The sequence below is a fragment of the Narcine bancroftii genome, chromosome 6 (assembly GCF_036971445.1).
Source record: "Narcine bancroftii isolate sNarBan1 chromosome 6, sNarBan1.hap1, whole genome shotgun sequence".
NCBI classification, from domain to species: Eukaryota; Metazoa; Chordata; class Chondrichthyes; order Torpediniformes; family Narcinidae; genus Narcine; species Narcine bancroftii.
The window spans coordinates 75,112,587-75,139,443 of record NC_091474.1 but is presented as its reverse complement, the minus strand read 5'-3'; the positions used below and the strand labels follow the sequence as shown (position 1 = coordinate 75,139,443).

General features: G+C 42.3%; 1 protein-coding gene across 18 annotated transcripts in view; it reads left to right on the top strand.

The window, feature by feature from the left end:
- zmiz1a (zinc finger, MIZ-type containing 1a) overlaps window positions 1-26,857 on the top strand; it is a 364,054-nt gene that overhangs the window by 49,287 nt on the left and 287,910 nt on the right. For 14 of the 18 annotated variants that reach the window (XM_069885418.1, XM_069885419.1, XM_069885427.1 and 11 more), the window contains exon 2: window positions 10,377-10,480. The exons of 1 other annotated variant lie outside the window; for it this stretch is intronic. The gene's annotated coding sequence lies outside the window, so the exon portion shown is untranslated. Of the gene's footprint in view, window positions 1-10,376; window positions 10,509-26,857 lie in introns of all 18 variants that reach the window. 3 more of the 18 variants (XM_069885406.1, XM_069885407.1, XM_069885409.1) reach the window with 2 other exon arrangements.

Below are 26,857 nucleotides of genomic sequence, written 5' to 3'. Positions count from 1 at the left end.
TCTCATAAGGATATTTCACCCTTTTGACGATTATATAAGACCATATATTATTGATATGTGGCTTATATTCTGTATCATAGAAAAGCCATTTAATTGAGATCCTCCATCAGCCAGCTCCCCACCATGACTACCAGCCCCCCCACATCTCCATCGGGCACACAAAACTCAAAACGGTCAACCAGTTTACCTATCTCGGCTGCACCATTTCATCGGATGCAAGGATCGACAACGAGATAGACAACAGACTCGCCAAGGCAAATAGCGCCTTTGGAAGACTACACAAAAGAGTCTGGAAAAACAACCAACTGAAAAACCTCACAAAGATAAGCATATACAGAGCCGTTGTTATACCCACACTCCTGTTCGGCTCCGAATCATGGGTCCTCTACCGGCATCACCTACGGCTCCTAGAACGCTTCCACCAGCGTTGTCTCCGCTCCATCCTCAACATCCATTGGAGCGCTCACACCCCTAACGTCGAGGTACTCGAGATGGCAGAGGTCGACAGCATCGAGTCCACGCTGCTGAAGATCCAGCTGCGCTGGATGGGTCACGTCTCCAGAATGGAGGACCATCGCCTTCCCAAGATCGCATTATATGGCGAGCTCTCCACTGGCCACCGTGACAGAGGTGCACCAAAGAAAAGGTACAAGGACTGCCTAAAGAAATCTCTTGGTGCCTGCCACATTGACCACCGCCAGTGGGCTGATAACGCCTCAAACCGTGCATCTTGGCGCCTCACAGTTTGGCGGGCAGCAGCCTCCTTTGAAGAAGACCGCAGAGCCCACCTCACTGACAAAAGGCAAAGGAGGAAAAACCCAACACCCAACCCCAACCAACCAATTTTCCCTTGCAACCGCTGCAATCGTGTCTGCCTGTCCCGCATCGGACTGGTCAGCCACAAACGAGCCTGCAGCTGACGACTTTTTACCCCCTCCATAAATCTTCGTCCGCGAAGCCAAGCCAAAGAAGAAACAATATATATAAGTAATATTTTTCTCTATCAAATTAATAAAAATGTTTTGAAAGAGGCATATCGTATCTGCTTTCACCACTACCCTGGCAGCCCATCCATGCGCCCAACACCCTGAGTATAAATAAACAAATAAAGATTTATAAAAATACACCTCCTTTAAATTCCCTCCCCCACCACCAAAAGTGCATGCTGTGTACCTCATTTTAAAAAAATTTTTGGTGAGTGCTGATTAAGGTTTTAATTCCTAATTTAAATTTTAAATGTTTTAAAGTCAGACATACAGCACAATAACAGGCCAATTTGGCCCCATGAGTGCGTGGTGCCCATTTTACACCCAATTAACCTACACCCCTGGCACGTTCCTTACAGACAGTGTGGGATTTGAACCCCGGTCCCAATCACTGACTGCTACTCCAACCGTGTCGCCTCCCCTTGAGAATATTTACTGGGACATTTCTTTCTGGCCATAGGAGGCTGAGGGGGGAGCCTCATTGAGGTTGATGAAACCATGAGGGACGTAAATAAGGTTTTAACAAAACATTTTTTTTCTCTCGAGGATAGGGGCATGTGTTTAAGGTAGAGAGGGAAAGGTACCTAAGGTGAACTTTTCTCCCCCACAGGGGATGATGAGTTTCTCGATCTTGCTGCTGGAGTCAATGGTCGAGGCAAGTACAATTGCAACATTGAAAGAGATTTAGACAAGTAAGTAGATAGGTAATGTTTGGAGGGATACAGATGAATGCTGGCAAATAGGACGAGCTTGGCTGGACAACTTGGCACGGACACGTTGGCTGAGGGGCTGGTTTGTGTCGTAAAGCTACTCTAAATGCAGCTCGTAAAGTTTCCTTTTTTTCTAGTAAAATAGATTTCCAGTGTTATACTTGAACTGGCTTGTTGGTTAATGATTAAATACATCATTTATTTAGGCGTGTGCGAGTGCATACGTGAATGTGTCTGTGTGCAAGTGTGTGGGCATGCGTGGTCTCGCATATTGGGGCATGAAATCTTTGATCAGTGCGGCTTGCTCTCATCCACATTTTTGTTACTGCTGGGAGAGCCAGGGTACTTTCAATTATTTATAAATGCTTCCCTTGTGATCTGTCAACTTTGCTCTTGCAATTAGATTGAAATTTGTAAAAAAAACCATTACAAACTCGATCAGCTTTGCTGTAACGGTTTCTGTGGCAAAGTTGTCCTATCCCTTTGCATAATGATTGACACCCTGTTTCTCCCTGCACTCCTCCCCACCCTCTTGACCAACAATGCACCCCCATCAGTAGTTTTTGAGCAATTTGAAAGCAAAATGTTGCATTAAAGCAAAATGAATGAAAAACATGGAGTTTTATCAACAAAATAAAATGATTTTGCAGATGGTGCTTTTTTTTGGTGGGGGGGAGGGTGGGCAGATGCAGCTGACACAAGTCAAACCCTCCATATGTTGTTGGATCAACTCTGTACATTTCTGTTTTAAATATTGGAGCAGAAATAGGCCATTCAGTCCATCAAATCTGTCCCACGCATTCAATCATGAGCTGATCCATTTTCCCACTCAGCCCCACTGCCCGGCCTTCTCCCTGTAACCCTGGCTAATCAAGAACTCCTCAATCTCTGCCTTTTAAATACCAAAGACCTGATCTCCACGACTTCCTGTAGCAACAAATCCACAGATTCACCACCTTCTGGCTAAAGAAACTCCTCTGCATCTCGGTTCTCAATCCTGAAGTTGTGCCCTCTTGTGCTAGCCCAGTGGTTCTCTTTCCACTCACATACCACCTGAAGTATTCCCTATGCCACTGGTGCTCTGTGATTAGTAAGGGATTGCTTATGGTGGGATGTGAGTGGGAAGGGAAGGTTGAGAATCACTGATCTAGACCCAATTGTTACTGAAATATTTTGCTTGAGAAAAATTGTCATTGGCCCATTTCCTTTGGAGTTATGAAGTCAATTAGGTACGATTAAAACAGGGGTTTTCTTTCCACCCACATACCACCTTAAGCAATCCCTTTCTAATCACAGAGCACCAATGGCAGAGGGATTATTTAAAGGGGTATGTGAGTGGAAAGAAAAAGGTTGAGAACCACTGTCCTAGATTCTCCTACCATAGGAAATCAAACTTCATCTATTCCATCACTGCCTTTGAACATTCAAAATGTTTCAATGAGATTCTTCCCCCACCCCATTCTCCGAAATTCCATTGAGTACAGGCCAGGATTCGTCACATGTTCCTCATATGAAAATTCTTTAATTCCCTGAATCATCCTTGTGAACCTCCTCTGAACCCTGTCTAACATGTCAATTCGGTTGTGACATACCACCTTTGTCTGAAGTTTCAACACAAGGACAAGATTTCACTGCTGACTGAAAATATCTGGGGTTGCATTTTTTTTAGCATGTTCTGAGTATTAATTTAATCTTTTGATTGTAGAATGCGGAGGTGATTGTGTAACTCAGTCTGCAAGTACCTTGCTTTGTGACTTCATTAAGCATTAAACATACTCAATAATTTAGAAAGTATTTGAAATAGTTAAAAACGATAATGCAGAAAGAATGCTGGCACCATTTAGGTTTTCAGTCCTTATCAACTCCCCCTCATCTCAGTGGGTGGTCTCTCACTTCTGGTCCAAAAGACTTCGGGTTCAAGTCCTGATGCAAAGGTTTGATCACAAAATCTACATTCACACCAGCACCGACCAGTCTGAGAGACTTCTGCACTGTGGGGTGTGCCATCTTAACCTGTTCAGTTTGTGTAAAAATAAATCACCTTGAAGAAGACCAGTGAATAGTTCTTGTGCCCAGGCCAATGTTTGTGCCTCAGCCAAAGTGATTATTGATTGTGCATCTTCTCATGGACATCAGTGAGATAATCAAAGTGGGTGCTTCCGTTCGACTAGAGAGACTATGCTTCAAATGTACTTGGCTGTGAAATGCTTTGGAAATCCTGATCATGTAAGCAGAATCCGAATTTATTATCATGAGCAAGTCTGTGGCAGTATCATATTGCAAACAGTCATATTATGAACCATCTCACAACAATAATTAAAAAATAGTTTACGAAAGGTGAGGCAGTGTCTTTGGTTCATTGATCGTTCAGGAATCTGATGGCAACAGGATAGAAGCTGTCCCTGTGCCGCTGAGTGTTTTTCCCCGATGGTAGCAGAGTGAAGAGGTCGTGGCCTGGGCGGTGCGGGTCTATGAGGATAGAGGCTGCTTTTTTAAGACACCGCCTCATGTAGATGTCCTCGATGGAGTGAAGTCTGGTGCCTGTGATGTCGCAAAGCGCGTTAACAACCCTCTGGAGTTTATTCTTGTCTTGAGAGTGGCGCCTCCACATTAGACAGTGTTGCAACCAGCCAGAATGCTTTTCACAGTTCACCTGAAAAAGTTTACGAGTCTTCAATGACGTAGTGAATCTCCTCAAACACCTTACAAAGTATAGCCGCTGGCAAGCCTTCCTCAGTGTTACCTGATCTAAATTGATCCTTCATCATATCGATGATAATTTTGTCACCATACTTTTTGTAAAAGTGCAACGAGGTTTGAAGTTCTAATTAGTTTGATGGCAGTGAAGTGAGCAGAATTCTCAAGGATCCCATTTACTGAGGGTGTTGTTCACTCGGTTAGAATTATCTCTGTGATACCTGGGTGCCTTATTTCAGGAAAAATGTGGTGGCATTGGAGAGGATTCAGAGAAGAATTAGTGGGATGATACCAGGAATGAAAGGGTTAGCATGTGAGGAATGTTCGTTGGCTCTTGGACTGTACGGAAGGATGGGAAGGATTTATAGAGGCATTTTGAATGCTGAAAGGTCTGGACATGGTGATGTGGCAAGGTTGTTTCCCATGGTAGTGGAGTCTAGGTCAAGAGGGCACATCTTCAGGATAAAAGGGCATCAATTTAAAACTAAATTGTGGAGAAATTTCTTTAGCCAGAGGGTCGTGAGTCTGTGGAACTTGTTGCCAAAGGCAGCAATGGAAGCAAGGTCGTTAGATGTATTTAACGCAGAGTGACAGGCATCAAGAGTTACGGGAAGAAATTTAGAGAATTTATTGAATGTCAAATTAAAACATATTTTGAAATAAACACAGAATCAGTGAAAGACAAATTTATATTATGGGACGCCTTGAAAGCCTTCATTAGAGGGCATATAATAAGTTAAATAACTAACTAAGATGAAAAAGGATTACAATCGGGTAATAGAGCAGTTGGAAAGGGAGATAGTAAGTACAGAAAAGGGATGATTTAACAAAAAGAAGAGAATTGGCAGACAAGAAAAATAAGAAACATTACAAACGTACAAGGTGGAGAAGAACATAATGAAAACAAAGCAAAAGTATTACGAACTGGGAGAAAAAACACATAAAATATTAGCCTGGCAACTTAAAACAGAATAAGCTAAAAGAACTGTATTGGCATCAAGGAAAAAGGACAAACAAATCACATATAACCCAACAGAGATTAATGAAAACTTTAAAAAATTTTATGAACAATTATACCAAGCTGAGAATGAGGGGAAAGATGATAAAACAGAGGAATTTTTAGCAAAAATTGAACTACAGAAATTATAAGAGGAACAAAACAAACTAATAAAACCATTTGAAATAGAGGAAGTACAGGATATATTAAAAAAACTGCCGAACAATAAAACACCAGGAGAGGATGGATTTCCAATAGAATTTTATAAAACGTTTAAAGAGTTATTAATTCCTTCTCTCCTGGAAGTAATGAACCAGATAGAAGAAACACAAAACTTGTCAGATTCATGTAAGACAGCAATAAAAACAGTAATACCAAAGACGGGGAAAGATCCACTATCACCAGCATCATATACACCAATATCTCTACTTAACTCAGATTATAAGATAATGGCGAAATTATTAGAAAACAGATTGGCCGATTGTGTACCAAAAATAGTAAAACATGATCAAACTGGATTTATTAAGAAAAGACGAACAGTGGATTATGTCTGTAAATTAGATAATTAATCTAATTCATGGAGTTCAAGAAATAAGAAACCAACAGTGGCTGTGGCTTTAGATGGAGAAAAAGCCTTTGACAGAGTAGAGTGGAACTACTTATTTAAAGTATTACAGAAGTTCAATCTACCAGAAAATATATAAATTGGATTAAAGCATTGTAGAATGGACCGTTGGCAAAGATAGCAGTAAATGGATATGTATCGAACCAATTTAAATTAAGTAGGTCAACTAGACAGGGATGTCCATTATCCCCCTCATTGTTCACCTTAGCAATAGAACCTTTGGCAGAACTGATAAGAATAGAAAATAAAATAAAAAGGATAAAAATAAAGGAGAAGGAGTATAAAATCAGCTTAGTTGCAGATGACATCATAGTATACTTAACAGAACCAGAGATATCAATAAAAGAATTACATAAGAAATTGAAGGAATATGGAGAAATATCGGGATACAAGATCAATGCAAATAAAAGTGAAGTGATGCCAATGAGTAACACGGATTATACAGAATTTAAAAAAGAATCACCATTTAAATGGCAAGCACAAGCAATCCGATACCTAGGGATCAGGTTAGATAATAACTTAAACCACTTGTACAAACTAAATTATCAGCCACTAATAAAGAAATTGCAGGAAGAATTAGAACATTGTAAATAATTACCCCTAACGTTGATAGGGTAAACTGCATTAAAATGCAGTGTTCCCAAGGATACAATACTTATTTAAAACGTTATCAATTCCCTTAACAGAATTTTTTTTTAATGAACTAAAGAGATTCTTGTGGAAAGGGAGGAAACCGAGGGTAGCGTTGGATAAATTAACAGAGAGGTATAACCAAGGTGGTTTGCAGTTACCAAACTTTAGAAATTATTATAGAGCCACACAATTAAGGTTTTTACCAGACAAGGAAAAAACCAGACTGGACTAAGATAGAACTAGATAAAATAGGGGAGAAGGTACCAGAACATATACTTTATAAGTGGGATGAAAAGCTGGTGCAATATAAAAACTCACCAGTACTGCATCATTTACTTAATACATGGAAGAAGATCCATTTAGAAAGGAAAAAAAACGAATTACCAAATACCAAAATTACTATTGACGTAAAATCCACTAATCCCTTTTACAATAGATTCCTTTTCTCTCCCATTCTCTAAAAAGGTTATCAAAAGAATAGAAAATTGTTTTTTGGGAAATAATTTATTAACATTTGAACAGTTGAAGTACAAATATGGAATAACTCATGGTACAATGTTTGCATATCATCAATTGAAAGCTTATTTAAAGGACAAATTGGGAAACAGCTTGAGGTTACCTAAAGGAAGCAGCTTTGAATATGTGATTACAGACACAATGATAATTAAAAGATTTATAACCAACATGTGCATTAAGCAGCAAGATAAGGAAAATTATGAAATAAACTATAAACCTAAACAGAAGTGGGAAAAGGATTTAAACATAAAGATAAAAAAATTAAGTATGGGAAAAGTTATGTTCTGGAACTATGAAGAATACAATAAACACAAGGTTACACATGATAAAGTATAATTGGTTACACAGGGTATATATTACTCCTCAAATATTAAAAAGAATGGGATTCAACATTATCAGATAGATGTTTTCGGTGTAAGAAGGAAATGGGAAAAACAATACCTGCAATTTGGGCATGTACGAAAGTGAATACGTTTTAGGAAGAACTAAATCAGATATTAAATAAAATCACAAAAAATAACATACCAAAAAAATCCAGAGATATTTCTTTTAAGTAACATAAGAAGTAAAGAATTAGGCCTCAAATTGGATAAAGCGCAAAAAATATTCATTATTGTAGCTTTAACAGTAGCAAAATAATGTATAATGTGAACTTGGAAAATGGAAGAGAACCTGAGAATACAGCAATGGTACATGGAAATGAATAAATGTATTTCATTGGAAAAAATAACATATAATTAAAAAAATAAAATCACATTGTTTGAACAAATTTGGGAACCATACATGGAACATAACAGGGAGAGCTTGCCTACGACCTCCATCCCCTAAAATGATAAGAAGACAAAATGACTAGATTCAGTGTGTAACAAATAGATGACGCATTTTTCTTGTTTATTTTCCTTTGTGCGAAGATACTGTTTTATGGTTTTATTGTATTGTGTATGTTGAATTTTTATGGGTTTTGGAGGGGATGGGAGGAGGGGAAGGAGGGAAAGGGGGTAAAAAAGGGAGAAAATGCCACTGTGTAAATTTGATGAGAAATGTTTGTACATATTTTGGTTGATATGGTTCACAGTGTGAAAAATTTAAAAAAATATTTAAAAAAAGAGTTACAGGGAGAAAGCCAGGGAGTGGGGGTGAGTGGGAGGATGGATCAGGTCATGATTAGAATGGCAGAATGGACTCGATGGGCTGATGGACCAACTTCTGCTCCTAGATCTTCTGATCTTGTAACTCAGTAAAGTTCCTCAGTGCAACTCCTAAACCATCCATTGTTATAGTCAGAAGAATAAGGGTTACCATCTGCGCATTTCTGTCCAAACCACACATTTGAAAATACATTGTCATTCCTTCACCATCCTGGAACCTCTTCCCAAATGGCTTCTTCATCAGGGGGGTTCCTGGGGTTCACCTTGTTTCTCAAGGTCCATATCTGGCTTGTCCAACAATGATCTTATCCCATCCAACAATAAAAAAAAAGATAATATGGACAAGGCAGTCAAAAAGGCAAGATAGAAAAATTACTCTGAACAAAGTAAAATTCCACTGAGATCTTTTCCTGAATTCTTCCCAGTGCAACTGGACCACTCTATCAATACTCCCGGTTCAGTCCAGAGATGAAGTGGAACAGTTGTTCAGTGAGAAGCTACCTCTGGGACTGGGTGGGGACAGAAATAAAATTTAGCTCAAGCCATCTGCAAAGTTGATGATCATTATATGAAGAGGTATTTATGTGTGTTAACAAAATGATGGTGCAAAGTCTCATCAAACTTGCATGATATTGTTAAATCTAGCATTGTTGGGATGTAAATCATGTTCTGCTTTTCCGCTGAATCAATTGATCCATTTGAATGGTTCTGAAGTCCAGGGCATTCCCTCTGGTCTGGCAGCTCAGTGAGATGAGTCAAGGCAGTCTGGAGACCCTCAGTAATGAATGAGGATGCATTCGGCACTGAGAGATCTCTGCACTGTTGATGGGGCCAGAATTAGGCCCTTCCGCCCATCATATCTGTGCTGAATATCGAGCAACTTTTTTTTCCCAATCCTACATTAATCCCCTTTGTAATTCTCATCAACACACCCTGGATTCTACCTCTCAGCTGCACACTGGAGGCCACTCACCACAGCCATTCACTTACCAACCCCTGCATCTTTAGAATGTGGGAGGGCCTGGGACAAGGTGCAAGTTCCACACAGCCAGCACCGGAGGTCAAGATCGAACTGGGATCACTAACGCTGCGAGACGTTGGCTGTATGAGTCACAGTCTTTTCTGAATAAAGCTTTTGACTGTGTCCCATCCCAAGAAACCATTCACAGAGTAGATGGAGGTTAACCTCAATGTCCTGGGAAATATTTATTCACCACAACAACTTAGCAGGTCACTGTCATATTGCTGATTGCTCTAATCATTTATGAAAGCAAATACACACCATGAAAATTTCATAGGTGATGAAGTAAAACATGACACCATGGTTGAAGTAAATCCACAATGCTGCGGAAACTTGTCTTTGCTATATTAAGTACTGCTGCTTTCAAGCTCTACCACCATGTACTTACCCTGCAGATATCCTGCCTTTGGGATCGTGCTCCTCCCCCTACATCTCTCCCCTCACCGCCATTTTGTTCGGGCACCTGTCCACATTTTTCCACATTGGTTCTGCATCTTTATCTGCTGTATAAAGTCCACAGTTTGACCTGCTGACTTTCTCCAGCATCGTGTTTTTATGTCATTTGTGACCAAATGGTTTGGGATAGCCATTTGCCTGCAATGTGCTCACACACATCCTCATCTTTTCCCATCCTTTCTATTGACGTTCAAACAACTTGCATAAGAGGCTGAAAATTGATCTAGTAATCTGAAAATACAGAGGTTTGTAATCTGATTAATTTAAAAAAAATAAGAGTCAATGATTCAGGAGCCTGTTAAGATGATCTTGTTGTTGGGGTAAAGATTCCAACTTTGCAGCCAATTAAAGGTTTTCCCCACAATGTACAATCCAGGAAATAACCTTCCAAGAAACGTTCCAAATGCATGCAGAAAGCCCTTTAAATTTTTAGGGTCCTATATTTTAATTACTCCATTGTATGAAGTCCAACCGATTTTCAAGCCCAGTAAAACCTTTGATAGCAGCACAAAGAGGCTGAAATGAGATTTTCTTGATAAATCCCCATCTCACCTTGCTCCAGCCCTAAATTACTCAATTTCTTTCAGACAGGTACGTGAAGCTGAATCGATCCCGTGGAATTGCTCTGCCTGTCTCTCCAGTGCCGGCAATGGCACAAACCATGGTCTGAAATCTCTGCTCCGTACAGCTGGTGAGATCACCGTTCTGACTGTAGATGAGTGAGTTAATCCTTCAAAGAGCGTTTTTAATCAACTGTTGACAATTTCCGAGTCAGAATCCGAATGGAATTTATTGTCACAATATTTGTCGTTCTGCAGCAGCGTTACACCAAATATTGCTATAAATTACATTTCAAAAGTCAATAAATGGTGCAAGAAAATAGAGAGAAAGTCAGGCAGTGTCTTTGCTTCATTATTTATTCAGGAATCTGACGGCAGTGGGAAAGAAGATGTCCTTGTGCCGCTGAACACTTGTCTTCAGGCTCCTGTACCTTTTCCCCGATGATAGCAGAGTGAAGAGGGCATGACCTGGGTGATGGAGTTCCTTGAGGATAGAGGCTGCTTTTTTAAGACACCATCCTCAATGGAGTGAAGACTGGTGCCTGAGATGGTGCTAGCCGAGATCACAGTTGTCTGTAGCCTTTTCCTGTTCTGTCCATTGGTACCTCCGTACCAGACAGTGATGCTAGCAGACTCAAAGCTCTCCATGATATGCCTGTAGAAATTTTTGTGAGTCTTCAGTGACGTACTGAATCTCCTCAAACTCCTCGCAAAGTATAGCCGCCGGCAGGCCTTCTTTGTGATTGCATCAACGTGGAGGCCCCAGGACTGTGAAGTGGGATGGAGGGAATTCAAAGTATGAGTGATTCGAATTGAAAGGTTTCTGAAGCTTCTGCAAGCTTACAAGGGTGCAGGCTACACTTCCACATTAGTTGTTTTGCATGTGAGAAAGCTCTTTTGCCCATTGTGTCTTTGTTGGGATAACAATGCCACCTTATTCTTGTGCACTTTATTGATTTACTTTTTGTTTTCTCTGTATTGCACAGTTTATATACATTTGTTATCTGTTTATAGTTTTGTTTACATGTTTTTGGTGTTTTTACTGTTTATTTTTTGCACAACTAATGAATGGTAATTCTGCCGTGCCCGCAGAAAAAAGAATCTCAGGATTGTATGTGATGTCATGTATGTACTCTTGACAATAAATCTGAAATCTATTGAACGAGCCTAGCCATCCCAGAGAAGATAGTAAGGTGTCCTCTTGGGGAACCTGCTCCCATAATGGTGGAGAGCCATTCTAATTTTCCTCCATTAGAGGGCTGATTATGCCTTTCCCCTGAAGTAGCATTTGGCCACCACTGAGCAGAATGGGAGAGATGCACTATCTACTGTTTCTTGTCTACCTGGGAGGCTTCCAATGTTCACAGTCCCATCAAAGTTACAAGGTTAGTGTCGAGTCAAATGAAATGGGCAGAGGTTGTAAGGTGCATCTCGTTGATCAGCTCAGGTGCAACATCACGTTCATTCCTTTCACAACCATTCCATCTCCTTCGTCAATCTTCACACTCGCTTTGTGTATTATCTTGCCTTTTCTCCACCTGGTACTTCATCTCTCCATTATGGCTGGCTCTCCTGTTCCGATCTCTGGAATTCCCTCTCTGCATCACCACATTACAAGGGTAACCTTGTAACCCTCCATCAAACCAAGTTCTTGGTCATATGCCCTTGTATCAGGCCAACGATCCTTTGCTTCAACCAATGAAGGAGTGGAGACAGACTTACAAATAGTTGTATGAATAGATGAGCAACTAACGGTTAGGGGAGCTGGTGGGTAAGTAGAGTTGAGTCTATGGCCAAATCAGCCATGACCTCATTGAATGATGGGGCTTGACCAACTCCTTCTCCTATTTCTTAGCTTCTTATCATCTTATGTTGTTGGCAAAGGATGGGAAGAGGAAACAAATAAAACAGTGCATCAGGCCCTTGGCTCATGATATTGTACCGGCCTATCTAAATTTTTTTATCAAATTTAGACATGCAGCATGGTAACAGGCCATTTCAGCCCACGAGTCTGTGCCATCCACTTTACACCCCATTAACCTACACCAACGGTACGTTTTGAATGGTGGGAGGAAACTGGAGCTGCTGGAGAAAACCCACGCAGACACGAGGAGAACGAGTCTGTCTCCTTACAGATAGCGTGGGATTCAAACTCTGGTCTGGTCCCGATTTCTGGTGCTGTAAAGGTGTTGCACTAACTTCTACGCTAGCCATGCTGCCCTAGTCCACAATGCTCAAACCCTTCCCTCCGTCACACCAATCACTCTCCATTTTCCTTGCATCCATGTGGCTCTCCAAGAGACTTTTAACTGTCCCCGTTGCATTAGTCTCCCACACCATCCCCAACACCCACCCCTCTCTGTGTACTAAAAACATGCCTCTGATGTCTCCCCTAAATGTTCATTCACACACCTTAAAACAATAGATCCTTGTTTTCTGAGGGAACCCAACTGTGTATTGGGAATGATAGATTTTGGTATGTGATAAGACATGGAGCCAAACTGTTTATTGGATTTAGATTGGATAGGGTATCAAAAAAATTATCAGTCACCTGACCTGGCTGGGGTGGAATTTAGACTGGTTTCAGTGCAGTTTTGTACATGAGGAAGGATGGGCAGTGATGAAATGGTGAGTAGGAGAGAGTGAATGACTCTAATGAAAGGAGAGAGAGTGGAGGGAGCTGGTGAATAATCAATGTAACTGAGCTGTGGAAATGGGAAGTGAATAAAATCTGAGCTTACTGGGAAGTAGAATGCTTAAAGCAAGGATTCTGATAGAAGGCAGAATAATTACTCATTTGAATTATTAAATTTAGACAACAGGGTCTTTCGGTCTATGAGCCTGGGCTGTTCAATTACACCCAATTAACCAATATTCCTGGTAAGTTTTTGAAGGGTGGGAGGAAGCCGGAGCACCCAGGGAATACCTATGCAGACAAGGGGAGAATGTACAGACTCCTTACAGATAGCACGGGATTCAAATCCAGTCCTGATAGCTGGCGCTGTAACAGTGCTGTGCTAACTGTGCCACTCATTCTGAAATAGCAGAATTAATTTTAGTGTTTATATGGCCAGCATTGCAAGACAAGAGATGACAGGTAGGCTTTAACAATGTAGAAGACCAGCGAAGATTAAAAGGATGGGATTGGAGTCATCCTTGTGGAGGTACTCTGAGAAGAGCTTACCCAGTCTGAGTTTGCTCTCTCATTCTACAGGAGGCCACCCTGTGAATGTTGGGTGCTATTCACTAGATTGGGAAAGAGAGCAGATGACTCAGTCTCTGCTTCACCTGGAAGTGCTGTTTGGCTCCCTGGATTGTTGAAAGGGATGTGATAAGAGGCCAGGTGTTGCATCTCCCTGTTGCAGGATCAGACTTGAACATAATGTTCTCAGTGGATTCCATCGAGGCAATGTCAAGTGACGATTATTAATCAAATGTCAGAGGGAAGAACATTTAAAGATGTCATGGACTTCAAACTCCAGTGTCCGGGTTGCCCGCTCTCGACTGCAAGCTGTGTAGGAACCAAAGAGCATCATGTGGAGAGTGGGGGAGGGGAGGACGAGGAGCCTGGTGTCTCCACGCACTCTAATCTTCATGTCGGTTGTGCCATCTGGCACTCTATTGTGTATAGGAAGATTATATTAAAATGGTGTCATTACATGGACAATATTATTTGCATTTTAATCTGTTTTTTATTTTGGGGCAGTGACAGCTTAGTAATGATATTGTCCAGTGCAAGTTAGTGAGGAGGGAGGGGCCAGTGTTCATTATTTGTTCCCTTGGCTAGGACTAGGTTTGGGAGCCATAAACCTGCTGGGATTATTTGAGTGAGTGCTGCCTGCCTCTAGCTCTGCTAAGCTCTGACAAATGTTTATAACCACAATAAAGGTTTTGCTAATTAAACCTAAACCCTGGGCTAATGGATTCTGTGTGTTCCTTTCCTCCTGCCCACTAACTAGTCCAGTGCAGGGGACATTCCGATGTGACGCTCCAGTAATTAATCTCTTCATTTCCTTCCTTCCCAAGCAACCTGTTTCTTCAGCGCCACCTCCCAAACCCATGAGCTGATGCAGCCGCATCTTCCTTGCTGTATCCATGCGGATGCAGTCATTATTCATCATGCTAGAATCCCCCCTCCCCCCCACTCCCCCGGAATGACATCCCCAACATTGCATTGACCCATCACAACTGTCTCAAGGGGATTGCTGCAATAGCCAGGACTCTTGCATGCAGAAATAACGGTGGCGCCAGCGATCGGGACTGGGGTTTGAACCCCACATTCTGCAAGGAGTTTGTACGTTCTCTCAATGTCTGCGTGGGTTTTCCCCAGTGCCTCCAGTTTCCTCCCACCGTTCGAGACGCACCAGAGATTTTAGGTCAATGGGGTGTAATTGGGCGGCATGGGCTCGTGGGCCAAAAGGTCCTGTTACCGTGTTGTATGTCTAAATTTAAATAAAGACATTTAAAACAATAACAATGAGTTTATCATCATACACATAAGTACAACGACCATTTTTACTGAAATTCTTACAGCAACCAAACGGGTACCTTGTTACATGTGCAATTGTCTAGTTTGGGCAACAGTTTTTTTTATCCACCCAAGCCATTAAACTTCTGAATTCCCAGAACATTTGTTGATCATGTACCGTGGACATTTACTGTGAACATCTTAATATTTTATGTGTTTAGCTCTATTTTAACGTAATCATGTAAATATGCTCCATGGGCCTGAAAAACGCTATCTTGTCTTTACCATGTGAGCATGGTATGAATGATAAGGTGACTTGATGACAAAAAAACAGTAATAAAGATCAGATCATCTATGAAAGATAGAAAATAAATATTCATAGTTGTGAAGACTGGTCTTTTTGCAGTGCTGGAGTTGGTAATTAAACTAATTTCTCTTTGTCTTTCACACACACTGAGATTCACTGCTTCACAACATGTGCAGGTGGAGTGGAATCTCAGAACACCCTGGCAGTTTGAAGTTTGTCTGGATGTTGTGTACTTGCACTGCCACTGTGTATGATCTTTGAAGTTTAAACATGGGAATCTCATAAATGAAGAGGGATGTTCTTTGGAGAGAAACAAGCTGTGAAGCAGCTGCAGTGCATGAATATTTGTTGAGCTCATTTTTTTTTATATATAAATGCTCGGTGTCCTGGGCAGGGATGTGGGACTGCGTATTACCATGAAGGAAATCGAGACTGAAGGTCCAGTCAAGGGGAGGGGGATGAAAGGCTTCTGCTTCAGAAATGTGAATGGAGTAGGTTATTTCACCATGTTCATTTCCAAACTGTGTGCAGGTTCACCTTACAGTGTGGCAACATGAAGCTTTCCAAAGGAACAATATTATAATTTTTTGAACATTTTATATTTTTCCCCTCCATTACAATAACTGAGTTAATCCATGTAATGTATGTGGAAGCTAATTGCTGGGAAAGTATTCATAAGAACATACAAAATAGGAGCAGGAGTCGACCATCAAGCCTGCCCCGCCATTCAATGAGATCATGGCTGATCGGATGACAGGCTCATCTTCGCCTACCTGCCTTTTCTCCATATCCCATAATTGCCTACTATATAAGGATCTATTCAACCTTGTCTTTTAAATATATTTAGTGAGGTAGCCTCCGCTACTTCAATGGGCAGCAAATTTCATACATTCACCACCCGTTGGAGAGCTTCTCCCTATAAAATCGGTTTCTCCTCTCTGTCCTAAATCTACTACCCTAAATCCTGAGGGTACGTCCCCTAGTTCTAGCCAGGAAAGTGTGCCTTCATTGTGGTTGGACCAAGGTGTGCAATGAGAAGAAGCACACATCACAGCTGTATACAACCTGCAGGGGGATCTTTGCGGGTAGAACAGTATTGGTCGGAGAGAAAGAATGGTCAACGTTGTTGGCCGGAACTCAAAAGATTCGGGCCCAGAATGTTGAACATCCTTTTTCTCCTGCCAATGCTTCACAGCCTGCTGAGTTCTGTTTGGCTTCAGATTCCAGCATTTGCAGTCTCCTGTGTGTCTTCATGGATATTCAGAATGTGAGAGGGTGCAGAAAGCTCTGGAACCTTCCTGATCATGTCAGAGGTTTGGATCTGGAGCTCATGTTACTGATTGTTTGGGCTGAAGGCTGTGTGGCTGCGAGAGCATTGGGGCGAATCCACGGACACTCGGGTGACTCCCATTTGCTTCTCTGACTGTAAGGGGTGCCAGGCAATTTCTGCTGATGGCAAATTTTTGCCATACAGCAGTTAAAGTCAATTTCATGTAATATTGCGCCTGTTTTTATTACATGACAATAACTGAATCTTGAGCTATCAGAGGGTTATTTCAGGCTAGAGGATGTTCGGACCATTGCTTTCCATTTGACAGAGGTGTTTTCTTGCAAGCCACCATGTCTAAGTTTGCAGGTCATGCAAGACTTGGCAGCATTGTGCCTCCAGCCTGCCCCACAGAATGGCAACATGAGCTGCTGCAGACCTCCCACCAGGCTGGAGATCATTGACGACCCAGAGTGCAGGAGGTAGTGCATGGAATGTTCCAAGGAAGGTTGAATGGGGATCATCCAGGGTTACGCATTGGGCTGCGATATTGAAATCAATTGCAGAAGGGCGGAGGAGCATTCAACCCATGAAGCTCCTTTCGATTCCTGAATCCTCAATCAGATTCTTGTTTGGTGGGAAAAATTGAGAATTGCCATTTTTGTCATCAAGTGTACAACTATGATTTACATATCATTTATTATATCAGGAATATTTGTTGTTGCTGTGGGCTGCCTGTTAGAGACTGAGGGACCACCATGGAGAAGTATTTGAGGAATTTCTTGAGACTGGGCAGTTCATAGAGCAAGCCGTTCAAGTTTCTTTTATTTCTCCGAAACTTTATTTATTAATTTTAACATATGAAGAAAGTAAGTAATTCACGTACGGAAAAAATACAAAATAAAGTAATACAAGTACAAAGTAACATAGTTAATACAATACCAATCTCGTCATCTCCCCCTAACAATTAAAAACTAAGACTTAAAAAAAAACTATTTTTAACCCCTAAACCCCCCCCTCCCCACCCCCTCGATAAAGAGTGAAGAATTAATACTATTAGTATAATTTAAAAAATATATATATATATCTTTAAAAAAAATCGATATATATAAAAAAAACAAAAAAAAAATTAAGTATTAATTATTAATCCAGCCGTTCAAGTTTCTGACTTAAATCTTGCACTGCTGCTGGGCTATGACCTGACTTCGTACCATTCCGCCATCAATGTGCTCCCATCTATGTGTTGCACTAATGCTGCTGCACTCAATGTCGGTGAGTTTAACATCACCATTTCTGGTTAAACGTACACAGTTGACAGACCACTAACTTGTGCTGGTTGTGTTTGGTGACCAGGCAGAAAAGCCCGGAGATGGAAACAGTGACAGATGAAAGCAGGGTGGGAATTCGAAGATATTAAATTAATAACATCCGGAGCTTGGTTCAGTGGTTTGTTCACTTCAACCAACGGTTAATTAGTCACATAGACCAGATAACATTGATAAGCTGTTTTTAATGAACTTGAGTGTACAAAAGAGCAGTGAGGGAAATGGGAAAAATATTTTTCTGTGGACATATGTTTTTGATCTGAACTTTGGTGCCTGCACAGTTGTATTCTTCCTGTTGTTTATTAATGCAAGAGAATAGGAGAAAGTGAGGCAGTGTTCATTGTCCATTCAGGAATCTGATGGCAGCGGGGAAGAAACTGTCTTTGCCCCATTGAGTGCTCATCTTCAGGCTCTTGTATCCTTGAGGATTGAGCCTGTTTTCTTAAGGCACTACCTCTTGTAGATGTCCTTGACTGGTGCCCATGATGTCGCTGGCAGAGTTAACAACTCTCTGGAGTTTTTTTTGAAACCTCCAACCAGATGGAGGTTCTACAGGTTCTCCACCTGTAGAAATTTTTGAGTCTCTTTGGTGACATACCAAATCTCTTCAGACTCTTTCACGAAGTGTAGCCACTGTCAAGCCACCTTCATGATTGTATCGGCATTGAGACCCCAGGACAGATCCTCAAGAGATGTTGACACCCAGGAACTTGAATTTCGAGACCAAAAGGCTGCCTGAAGTCTAATGATCAGGTGATGCTCCCTCCCCACCCCTGTGCCTGCTGTCTCTCCTTCCCTTTGTAATCTTGAGTAAGGAACCCAACCTGAAACATTGACATATGCTGGCTTCTCAGAATTCCAGAATCTGCAGTTCTTCCATATGCTTGTCCCCCCCCCCCCCCCCCCCAACTATACTCATCAGTTCCAGTGGAGTTCATCATGGTTCAGAGCTGGTGAACTAAGTGTCATTCTAGAGACAGAGTAAGAGCATCTCCAGTGCTGTACTGATGGGGTGTTGCAATATTCTGGGTGCCATCTATCAGATGATGTTCTGGTCCATCTGTTTTCTCAGGTGGACTGTTTAAAAGTCTAATGTTCCCAGCCTCCTGTCAATATTTAACCCTCGTACATTTACAACCTCCCTGCTCTTAAATTTAATGCCTTGAGCAATTTGCCTTCTTGATAACCTGCTGTAAACCAACCATTTCAAAGTTCAGATTTATTGTCAAAGAACAGACGTGACATGTCATACAACCCTGAGATTCTCGTTCCTGCAGGCGAGGCATAATTTCTAATGACCTCTCAAGGTCCTTCACACCTTTACCCTCTGCTTCTGATCCATGGTGAACAATCCAGTACGTTGGCGGTCTCTGTTTTTGGTTTGGCGGGTTATCAGAGCAATGGAGTAATTTGCGGTCTTTTCCTGCCTACATGTGAAGTTTCCAATCTGCTTCTCACCCGTAGCTGCCACCAGCCTTGCTCTGATGAAATGGTGCATCACTGGTATCTTGCAATGATGTTCAACATACCTGTGGGGGCCACGTGCTGGCTGTCTGAAATAAGCACAGAAAATGCAAGAAAGGCTCAGCAGGTCAGTCAGCATCTGTGGAAAGAGGTCTTTGACACCTGTGACTGCCCAGCCAAATGCCATTCCAACCCAACTTTCAAATTCTCCGACCACACCACTGTAGTGGGGTAGGTATCAAATCACAATAAAGGAAATTGAAAGTCTAGTTGCACAGTGCCAAGGTAACAAACTTTCTCAATGTCAATAAAACAAAGGAGATGATCAGTGACATAAGGAAAGATGGCAGAGACCACACCTCCGTCAATGGCACTGAAGTGGAAAGAACAGATAGCTTCATCTTAGGAATAAATGTCTTCAGTCTCCTGGGCCAAGCACAGCAATGAAGACAACTTATCAGTGCCTCAACTCTCTAATGAAGTTCAACACGTCTTTCCTGACCCTCAACAACTTCGATGGTGCATCGAAAGCTTACTTGCTGGATGCTTTGCTGCATGGTCGGGAGTTGCTCTGCTCAAGATCAGAAGGGGTGACAGAACATCAAGCAAACAAACATCCCTGCTGTCATCCCCATCTACATCTCCCATTGCTTGGGAACTTCCTTCTGATGTGATCTACCAGGATGGTTGTCAGCATCTGTCACCTGCTCCTGTCGGGGAAGAGATCCAGGAGGATCCGAGCCAGCACCACCAGGCTGAGAAACAGCTTCTTCCCACGGGCAGTGAGAGCGATGAGTGACCAAAGGAACTGCTCGCACTGACCCTCCAACACTATCACATTCATGAACCAATATTGATTTATCTATTTGTATAGATGAAATATTTATCCTGTGTTCATCTGCATATGTGTTATATTTGGATGTACGTCTTCATGTTTTTCACCAATGAATGGAGAACGCTGTTTCACCCATTCCAACCCAGACACACCCTCCTACCTTTGGAGAGAAGGTTCGAAAGTGTGAATGTGCATCAGCAGGCTTAAACAGTTATCAGGCTCATGAATGAACCCCACAGCAGTGCTATAATACTATATTTGCTATGTTTGAATAATTATTTTATTCACTGTCACTCCATGCCCTGCAGTTGTTGTTATACTTTGTGTGGCTGTATGAGTGTCAGAGTTAGCGGTGTGCTCTTGGAAGAACCCTCTCCGTCATACCAGGCAAAAGATAAATCTCTCTGTCTCTCCTTACCTGTTGAGTATTTCCAGCGATCGCAGGTTCTATTGCCTGGGTCTTTACCACTGAGGTCAAAGTGCACAAGCCATAACAACAGCGGGAAGTGCCGGTGTGATTACAGGAGGTTGCTTTGATGTCACTGGTTTACTCGGTGAGCAAGTCCAATCTCTTTTTGTTCTTGGTCAACCCCCTTCGCAGGAGGTTGTGCAAAAATGCCTCCATGGTCCATTGAAGTAGTCAGATCATTGAGTGGAATCGGCCTCTTAATTGACCAAATGTAGTCAGTTCCTTAATAGTGAACTGCTGCTGCTTTACTTGGTGATGTCTAAAATCGCAGTCAAAAATTAGCACAGCTTATTGCAATGCATTGTCCACTGATCACACTTTACATTGAACATGTGCTCACAGGAAATTCAGCCGGTGTTAAGTTGCTCCAGATTTGTTTACACATCATGTCAGCACAGTAGCTCCCAGTCGGTAAATTCAAGGCTGATTTTTTTTTGTTGCTAGTGACCCTGCCATCTTAGCCCTGCCTTTTCTGCACATTTTTGGTTGCCATTAGAACTGGACAGCACAGGGACTGGCTCTTTGGCCCACCTCTCTGTGCTGAACATTGTGTCAAAATCAAACAAAAACACTGCTGCATGCACTTGCTAGATATCTCTCCTTTCCTGAATATTCTTGTCTTTCGAGAAGCCTCTTAAATTCTGCGATTGTATCTGAGCCATAGAATATTACAGCACAAGGAACAGGCCCCTTCAGCACTTCTAGTCTGTGCTAACCCATTTTTTTTGCCCAGTCCCACTGACCTGCACCCAGCCCTTAGTCCATGTACCTGTCCAAATTCTTCTTAAATGTTAAAATTGAGCCTCCATTCACCACTTTTGCAACTACTTCCCGTTTCAGGCATTTACCACTATCTCTGTAAAATAATTGTCCTCTACATCTCCCGTAAAATTTATCCCCCTCACTTTAAATTCATGTTCTGTAGAGTGGGGCAAGGATTCTGAATGTCCACCCTATCAGATTCAGATTTATTGTCAGAGTACATTCATAATCACACACACAACCCTGAGATTCTTTTTCCTGTGGGCGAGGCAGAATTACGACACTGCTGGACTGCTGGTGCGAGTCTTGTGGCACTTATACCTCTTTCCTGATGGCAGCAATGAGAACAGAGCTTGTGATGGGTGGTGTGGATCCTTGATGATCGCTGCTGCTCCAATAGCAGTGATCTCTGTAGATGTTCTCGAAGGTGGGGAGGGCTTTACCTGTGATGTCCCGGGCTGTCTTTTGCAGGGCTTTTCTCTCGGGGACTTGTGTCCCCCCATTACCAGGCCATGATGCAGCCGGTCAGCACACTTTCCACAACACATCTCTAGAAATTTTTCAGGGTTTCCAATGTCATGCCAAATTTCCTTGAACTCCTGAGAAAGTAGAAGTGCTGATGTGTTTTCTTCATGGTGCCATGAGTGTGTTTGGTCCAGGAAAGATTCTCCAAGGTAATGACTCCCAAGAACTTAAATTTGCTCATCCTCTTCACCTCTGATCCCCTAATGATTCCTAGATCGTACACCTTTAGTTTTTCCTTCCTGAAGTCAGCAATTATCTCCTGGGTTTTGGTGGCATAGAGTGTGAGGTTGTTGTTGGTGTGCCATTCAGCCAAGTTTTCAATCTCCCATCTGAATGCTGACTCATTACCCTTTTTTTATATAACCCTATCAATACTTTTCATGATTTTATAAACCTCTCTCAGGTCTCCCCTCAGCAACCAATGCTGCAGAGAAAACAGTGCAAGTTTTCTTCCTGGACTGGGACAAACAGAATTGCAGTAGTATTCCAAGTGAAGCCTAACCAAAGACTTACTTGGCTTCAATACAACCTACCTACTTTTAGATTCAATGCCCCACCGAATGAATCCAAGCCAACTAGAATCGGGTTTATTGTCACGAACTTGTGTCATGTTATTTTGTGCCAGTAGTATGGTGCCGAAAAAAGTGAAAAATTACTATTAATTACAATTCAATAAGTACAAGATTTAAGAAAATAGCTAGTGCAAAAAAGATAATAAATAAGATGTGGTCCACAAGTTCATTGTCCGTTCAGAAATCTGATGATTTATTGATGTAGAGTGCATATCTTCAGGCTTCAGGCTCCTTTCTCTACCTCCTTCCTGATGGTAGCAGTGAGAAGAGGGCACAGCCTAGGTGGTGAGGGTCCCTGATGATAGAAGCTGGTTTCTTGAGGTGTCCTTAATGGAATGGAGACTAATCCCCACGATGGCGTGGGCTGATTTTACAACCCTCTGTAGTCTGTTCCTCTTCTGTGCATTGGCACCTCCATACCAGACAATGATGCAACCAGACAGAATCCTCTCCACGGTACACCTGCAGAAAATTGTAAGAGTCTTTTGTGACACATCAATTCTCCTCAAACCCCAAACGAAGTACAGCTGCTGGTAACACCATACACCTTCTTTACTACCCTACTGACTTGCACAGCCACTTTCAATAAGCTATGGACGTGGACCTCCCCCCCCAGATCCCACTGCTTGGACACCCATGCGTCAACTGTGCACATTCCCCTGACCTTTGATCTCCCAAAATGCAACACCTCATACTTGTCTGGATTAAACTCCATTTTTTTAAAAAACGATCTCGGGTTTTAAATCATCAATTCTTCTGACGTCTAGTTATCTGTGGAGGAGTGTTCCAAACGTTCATTCTGAAAACTCTCATCTAGGTTTCCAAATCCCATCATGCTCTCACCCCTGTCTCGTCAGGGCCCAAGAATGTAAAAACTATCTTTGCGTTCAAGGGAGTTTCAGTTGATTTAACTGATGCCTGGGTTCCAAGAGTTGAACTAAGAGCAAATGGAACACACAAGTATTTAACTGTGTGGTTTGTGTTCCCAGTTTATTTAAACCCCATCTGTTCTCAGGTGGTAAAATATATTCACCCATTCCCCCCCTCCACACCTTCCCACATAACTGCCATAACTGTTCCACTAAAAGAGATGGGGCTGATCCTGGAGGCTGGTAGTTGTCCTGTGGTGGGGTTTACTGGCATGATTTTTTTATAGATTTATTTATTTCTTGTTACGTGTAGTGAGTAACAGTGAAAAGGTTTTTTTGGGTTGAAAGTTCATTGTCATATACACACACACAAAATTAAAAGGACAGTGCTGGAGAAACTCAGCTGGTCAAACAGTGAACTTTACATCACAAAGATGAAAATACAGAACCAAGGTTTTGGGCTGGAGCCCTTCATCAGGTGCCTTCTCTACAGTGGAGAGACTGAGCACCTTTGCTCTGTCCGCAGCAGTGACAGGGATCTCCCAGAGGCTGACCACTTCATTTCTGCACCCCACTCCCTTGCTCGCGTCTGTCTGTGGCCTCGTGTACTATTGCGCTAAGACCACCTGTAAATTGGAGGAACACACTTGATTTTCCATCTGGGCACTCTCCAACCGCATGGCATTAATATCGACTTCAGTTTTCGTTCTCCCTCTCTCTCCTTTCCTCCAGTCCTCCAAACCCTTCCCTCCCCCTGTTTGCTGATGTGCCCTCCATCCCTTAGCCACCTATTACCTCCTGTTTGTGGGTCTGTGCTCTTCCCCGCCCCTCCCATTTTTTTCAGGTGGTTGCCTACATTTTGCTCACACCTTGATGAAGGTCTCAAGCCTAAAACATTGATTATGTATCTTTGCTGTATAAAGTGCAAAGTCTGGCCTGCTGAGTTTTTCCAGCATTGAGTTTTTCACTTCAACCTCGGTGCCTGCCGACTTTCATATTTTATTTACCCCACATGCACAACGGACAGACGTACCAAAATTCTTAGTCAAACAGGTGTTTAGCATACTCTAATAATAGTATAAACTAAATTATAGCAAAGTTTGGAAAAGAGACCATAAATATAAAAGGATAAAGAAATAAAATATCACAATTGCAGTTCATGCAAGAACAAAAGTGACATTTCAGTGGTGCAAACAGATCTTTGATGGACCCAGAGTTTATGGTCGGGGTAGTGTGGGAATGTTCAAGAACCCAATACCTCTTGTGCCATTCAAAGCCAGGCAAAAAGTTGCCATGTTCTGGTGCTAGTTTCAATGCCCCCCCCCACCCCCACTCCAAAAAAAAAGGAAAATAAGGAAGTCTCAGTTCTCTTGCACCACTAGAGAGGCCATGGCGAATAGTGGCTCCATTGTTTCTTGAGAACACACGAAGGAATACTTACTTTCCCTCACGAGTACTTCCTATACAATTTCCAATGAGACACTGATGCTAAACAATGCCCAGAGCAAGTTACAGGCATCTATCCCCAGGGAGGGTATATCATTTGTCTTCTCAGTTTCCCTCACCCTTTCATGCTCTGGTCACCTCAAGGTGGGCAGGAGTGAGGGATCATGATGGTCAATGTGAGGTGGGCAGAAGTGAGGGGTCATGATGGTCAGTGTGAGGTGGGCAGGAGTGAGGGGTCATGGGGTGGTCAGCAGGAGTGAGTGGTCATTGTGAGGTGGGCAGGAATGAAGGCCACAAGGTGGTCAGTGAATTTTGATTCAAACATAAGGAACAGAAGCTAGCCAGAATTTCAATCCCTTGTGTTTCTAACCATCCAGCCCGTCAAGCCTGCTCCGCCACTCAATATGATCACAGTTGATCTGGCCATAGACTGGCCAGCTCCATAAACTGTCTTTTCCTCACAAGTTTCCTGACGATGCAAAAATCTGTCTTCTTCAGGCCTTGACACCTCTTGTTTCTTCACTTTCTTTATGAACATTCCAACCACATAAGTTTGAACCTAAATATTTTCAGTTATTAAAGTTTCACAGATCCTCCTCTGACCAAGCGCCACTTTAAGAATCACTGCTGTGTGAAATTTATTACATTTTAGGAAAGTTTCAGTAGCTTTCAAGACAATTCAAAGATTTCATTGTGTTGGGAGAAAATAGTTTCTCTGGAAATCACGACTGCATGCACAGAAATTTGTAATACTCGTCCACAAAAAATGATCAGAACTGAGTATTGAGAGACTCTTACCCCTTTTGCACAGAGATCCCACTAAATTAGCATGTCAATGACCAGCGTTTAAACCCAGGTCGGGTCAGATCGGAGCAGTCACACTCAACAAGAAAAATCGGGTCAATACGACGTTTTACACAGGGACCCAGCATCCCAGTGCAAAAGGAGGTGAGACGTACAGCATTACAGCATTGGCGTCCCGGGAAGGCGGGTAAGGCTTTTACACTGGAGCCAATGCGAAAAGTATGAGCTCTCATACTACCTACCTTGGCGGGTAATACACAAGATGAAAATGACCCCTATCCTGTCATGTTCATACAGGTAAGTGACGTGGTTAAAAGGCAGTTAATTCCCATCTTTCAAGTGCAGTGTAAGATATCAGAAAAGATGAAAGGCAGCTTGATAAGAGACCAAAAAAATACTAACCATATTGTGTCTGGGTCATTGGTTTATATGCATTATATCATCTACTGTACAAACATAACCCAACAAAACTGCGTTCTCCGGTCCTCACTGTAAAAACACGGCAATCACACATGCAGACATGACACACACAAATAAATGATACACATGCACAGCACATATATACGAAAATTAAAATAAATCAATATTATGGTTAAATAAATTGGAGCATCTCAGAGGGTTTGTGCGAGCGGTTCAGCGTTCTCACTGCCCGTGGGAAGAAGCTGCTCTTTAGCCTGGTGGTGCTGGCTCTGATCCTCTTGTATCTCTTTCCCCCAATGGGAGCAGCTGAAAGCTGTGCGGGGTGGAAGGGGTCCTCGATGATTTTGTGAGTCCTCTTCAGAGAACGACTGTGGTTGACCTCCAATCTGATGCTCTACAGCAATCATACCACACTGAGATTCGGCCAGCCAGGACACTCGGCTGTAAAAAGAATTGACAAGATGGTGGCTAGTAGCCGTGCCCACTTCAGTCGTCTCAGGAAGTGCAGTCGCTGTTGCACCTTCCTGACAAGTGAGGAGATGTGTGTCAAGGAGAGGTCACCAGTCAAGTTGCAAATGGGGTGGTAGGGGTCCTCTTGAGACAGTGATTTGCAGTAGATTATGTTGTTAAGGTGCAGGGAAGAAGGAGACCCTAGTGATCCAATGTTGCCAGTGCATTTAGCTGTGAGCTGGAGGGGCGCAGTTGCCTCTACAATTTGATGCACAGCTTCCCTCCACAAATGCCATGAGGCGTCCTGAAGTAAATCCCTTTCCTGAGTGATGTGGCAGCTGCTACACTCAGCAAGAGACAAGAGCCTCCCTTTGCCTTGTCTCGCCGTCTGCTTGCCTGCAGGCAGGAAATTGGGCCTCTTTCTTGAGCTGTGGCATGTCGGTAAAATAAAGTGCCCCAACCTTGATTGCAATACCCAAATATGCTGGAGAAACTCAGCAATTTTATTTCATTATTCCTAATGGA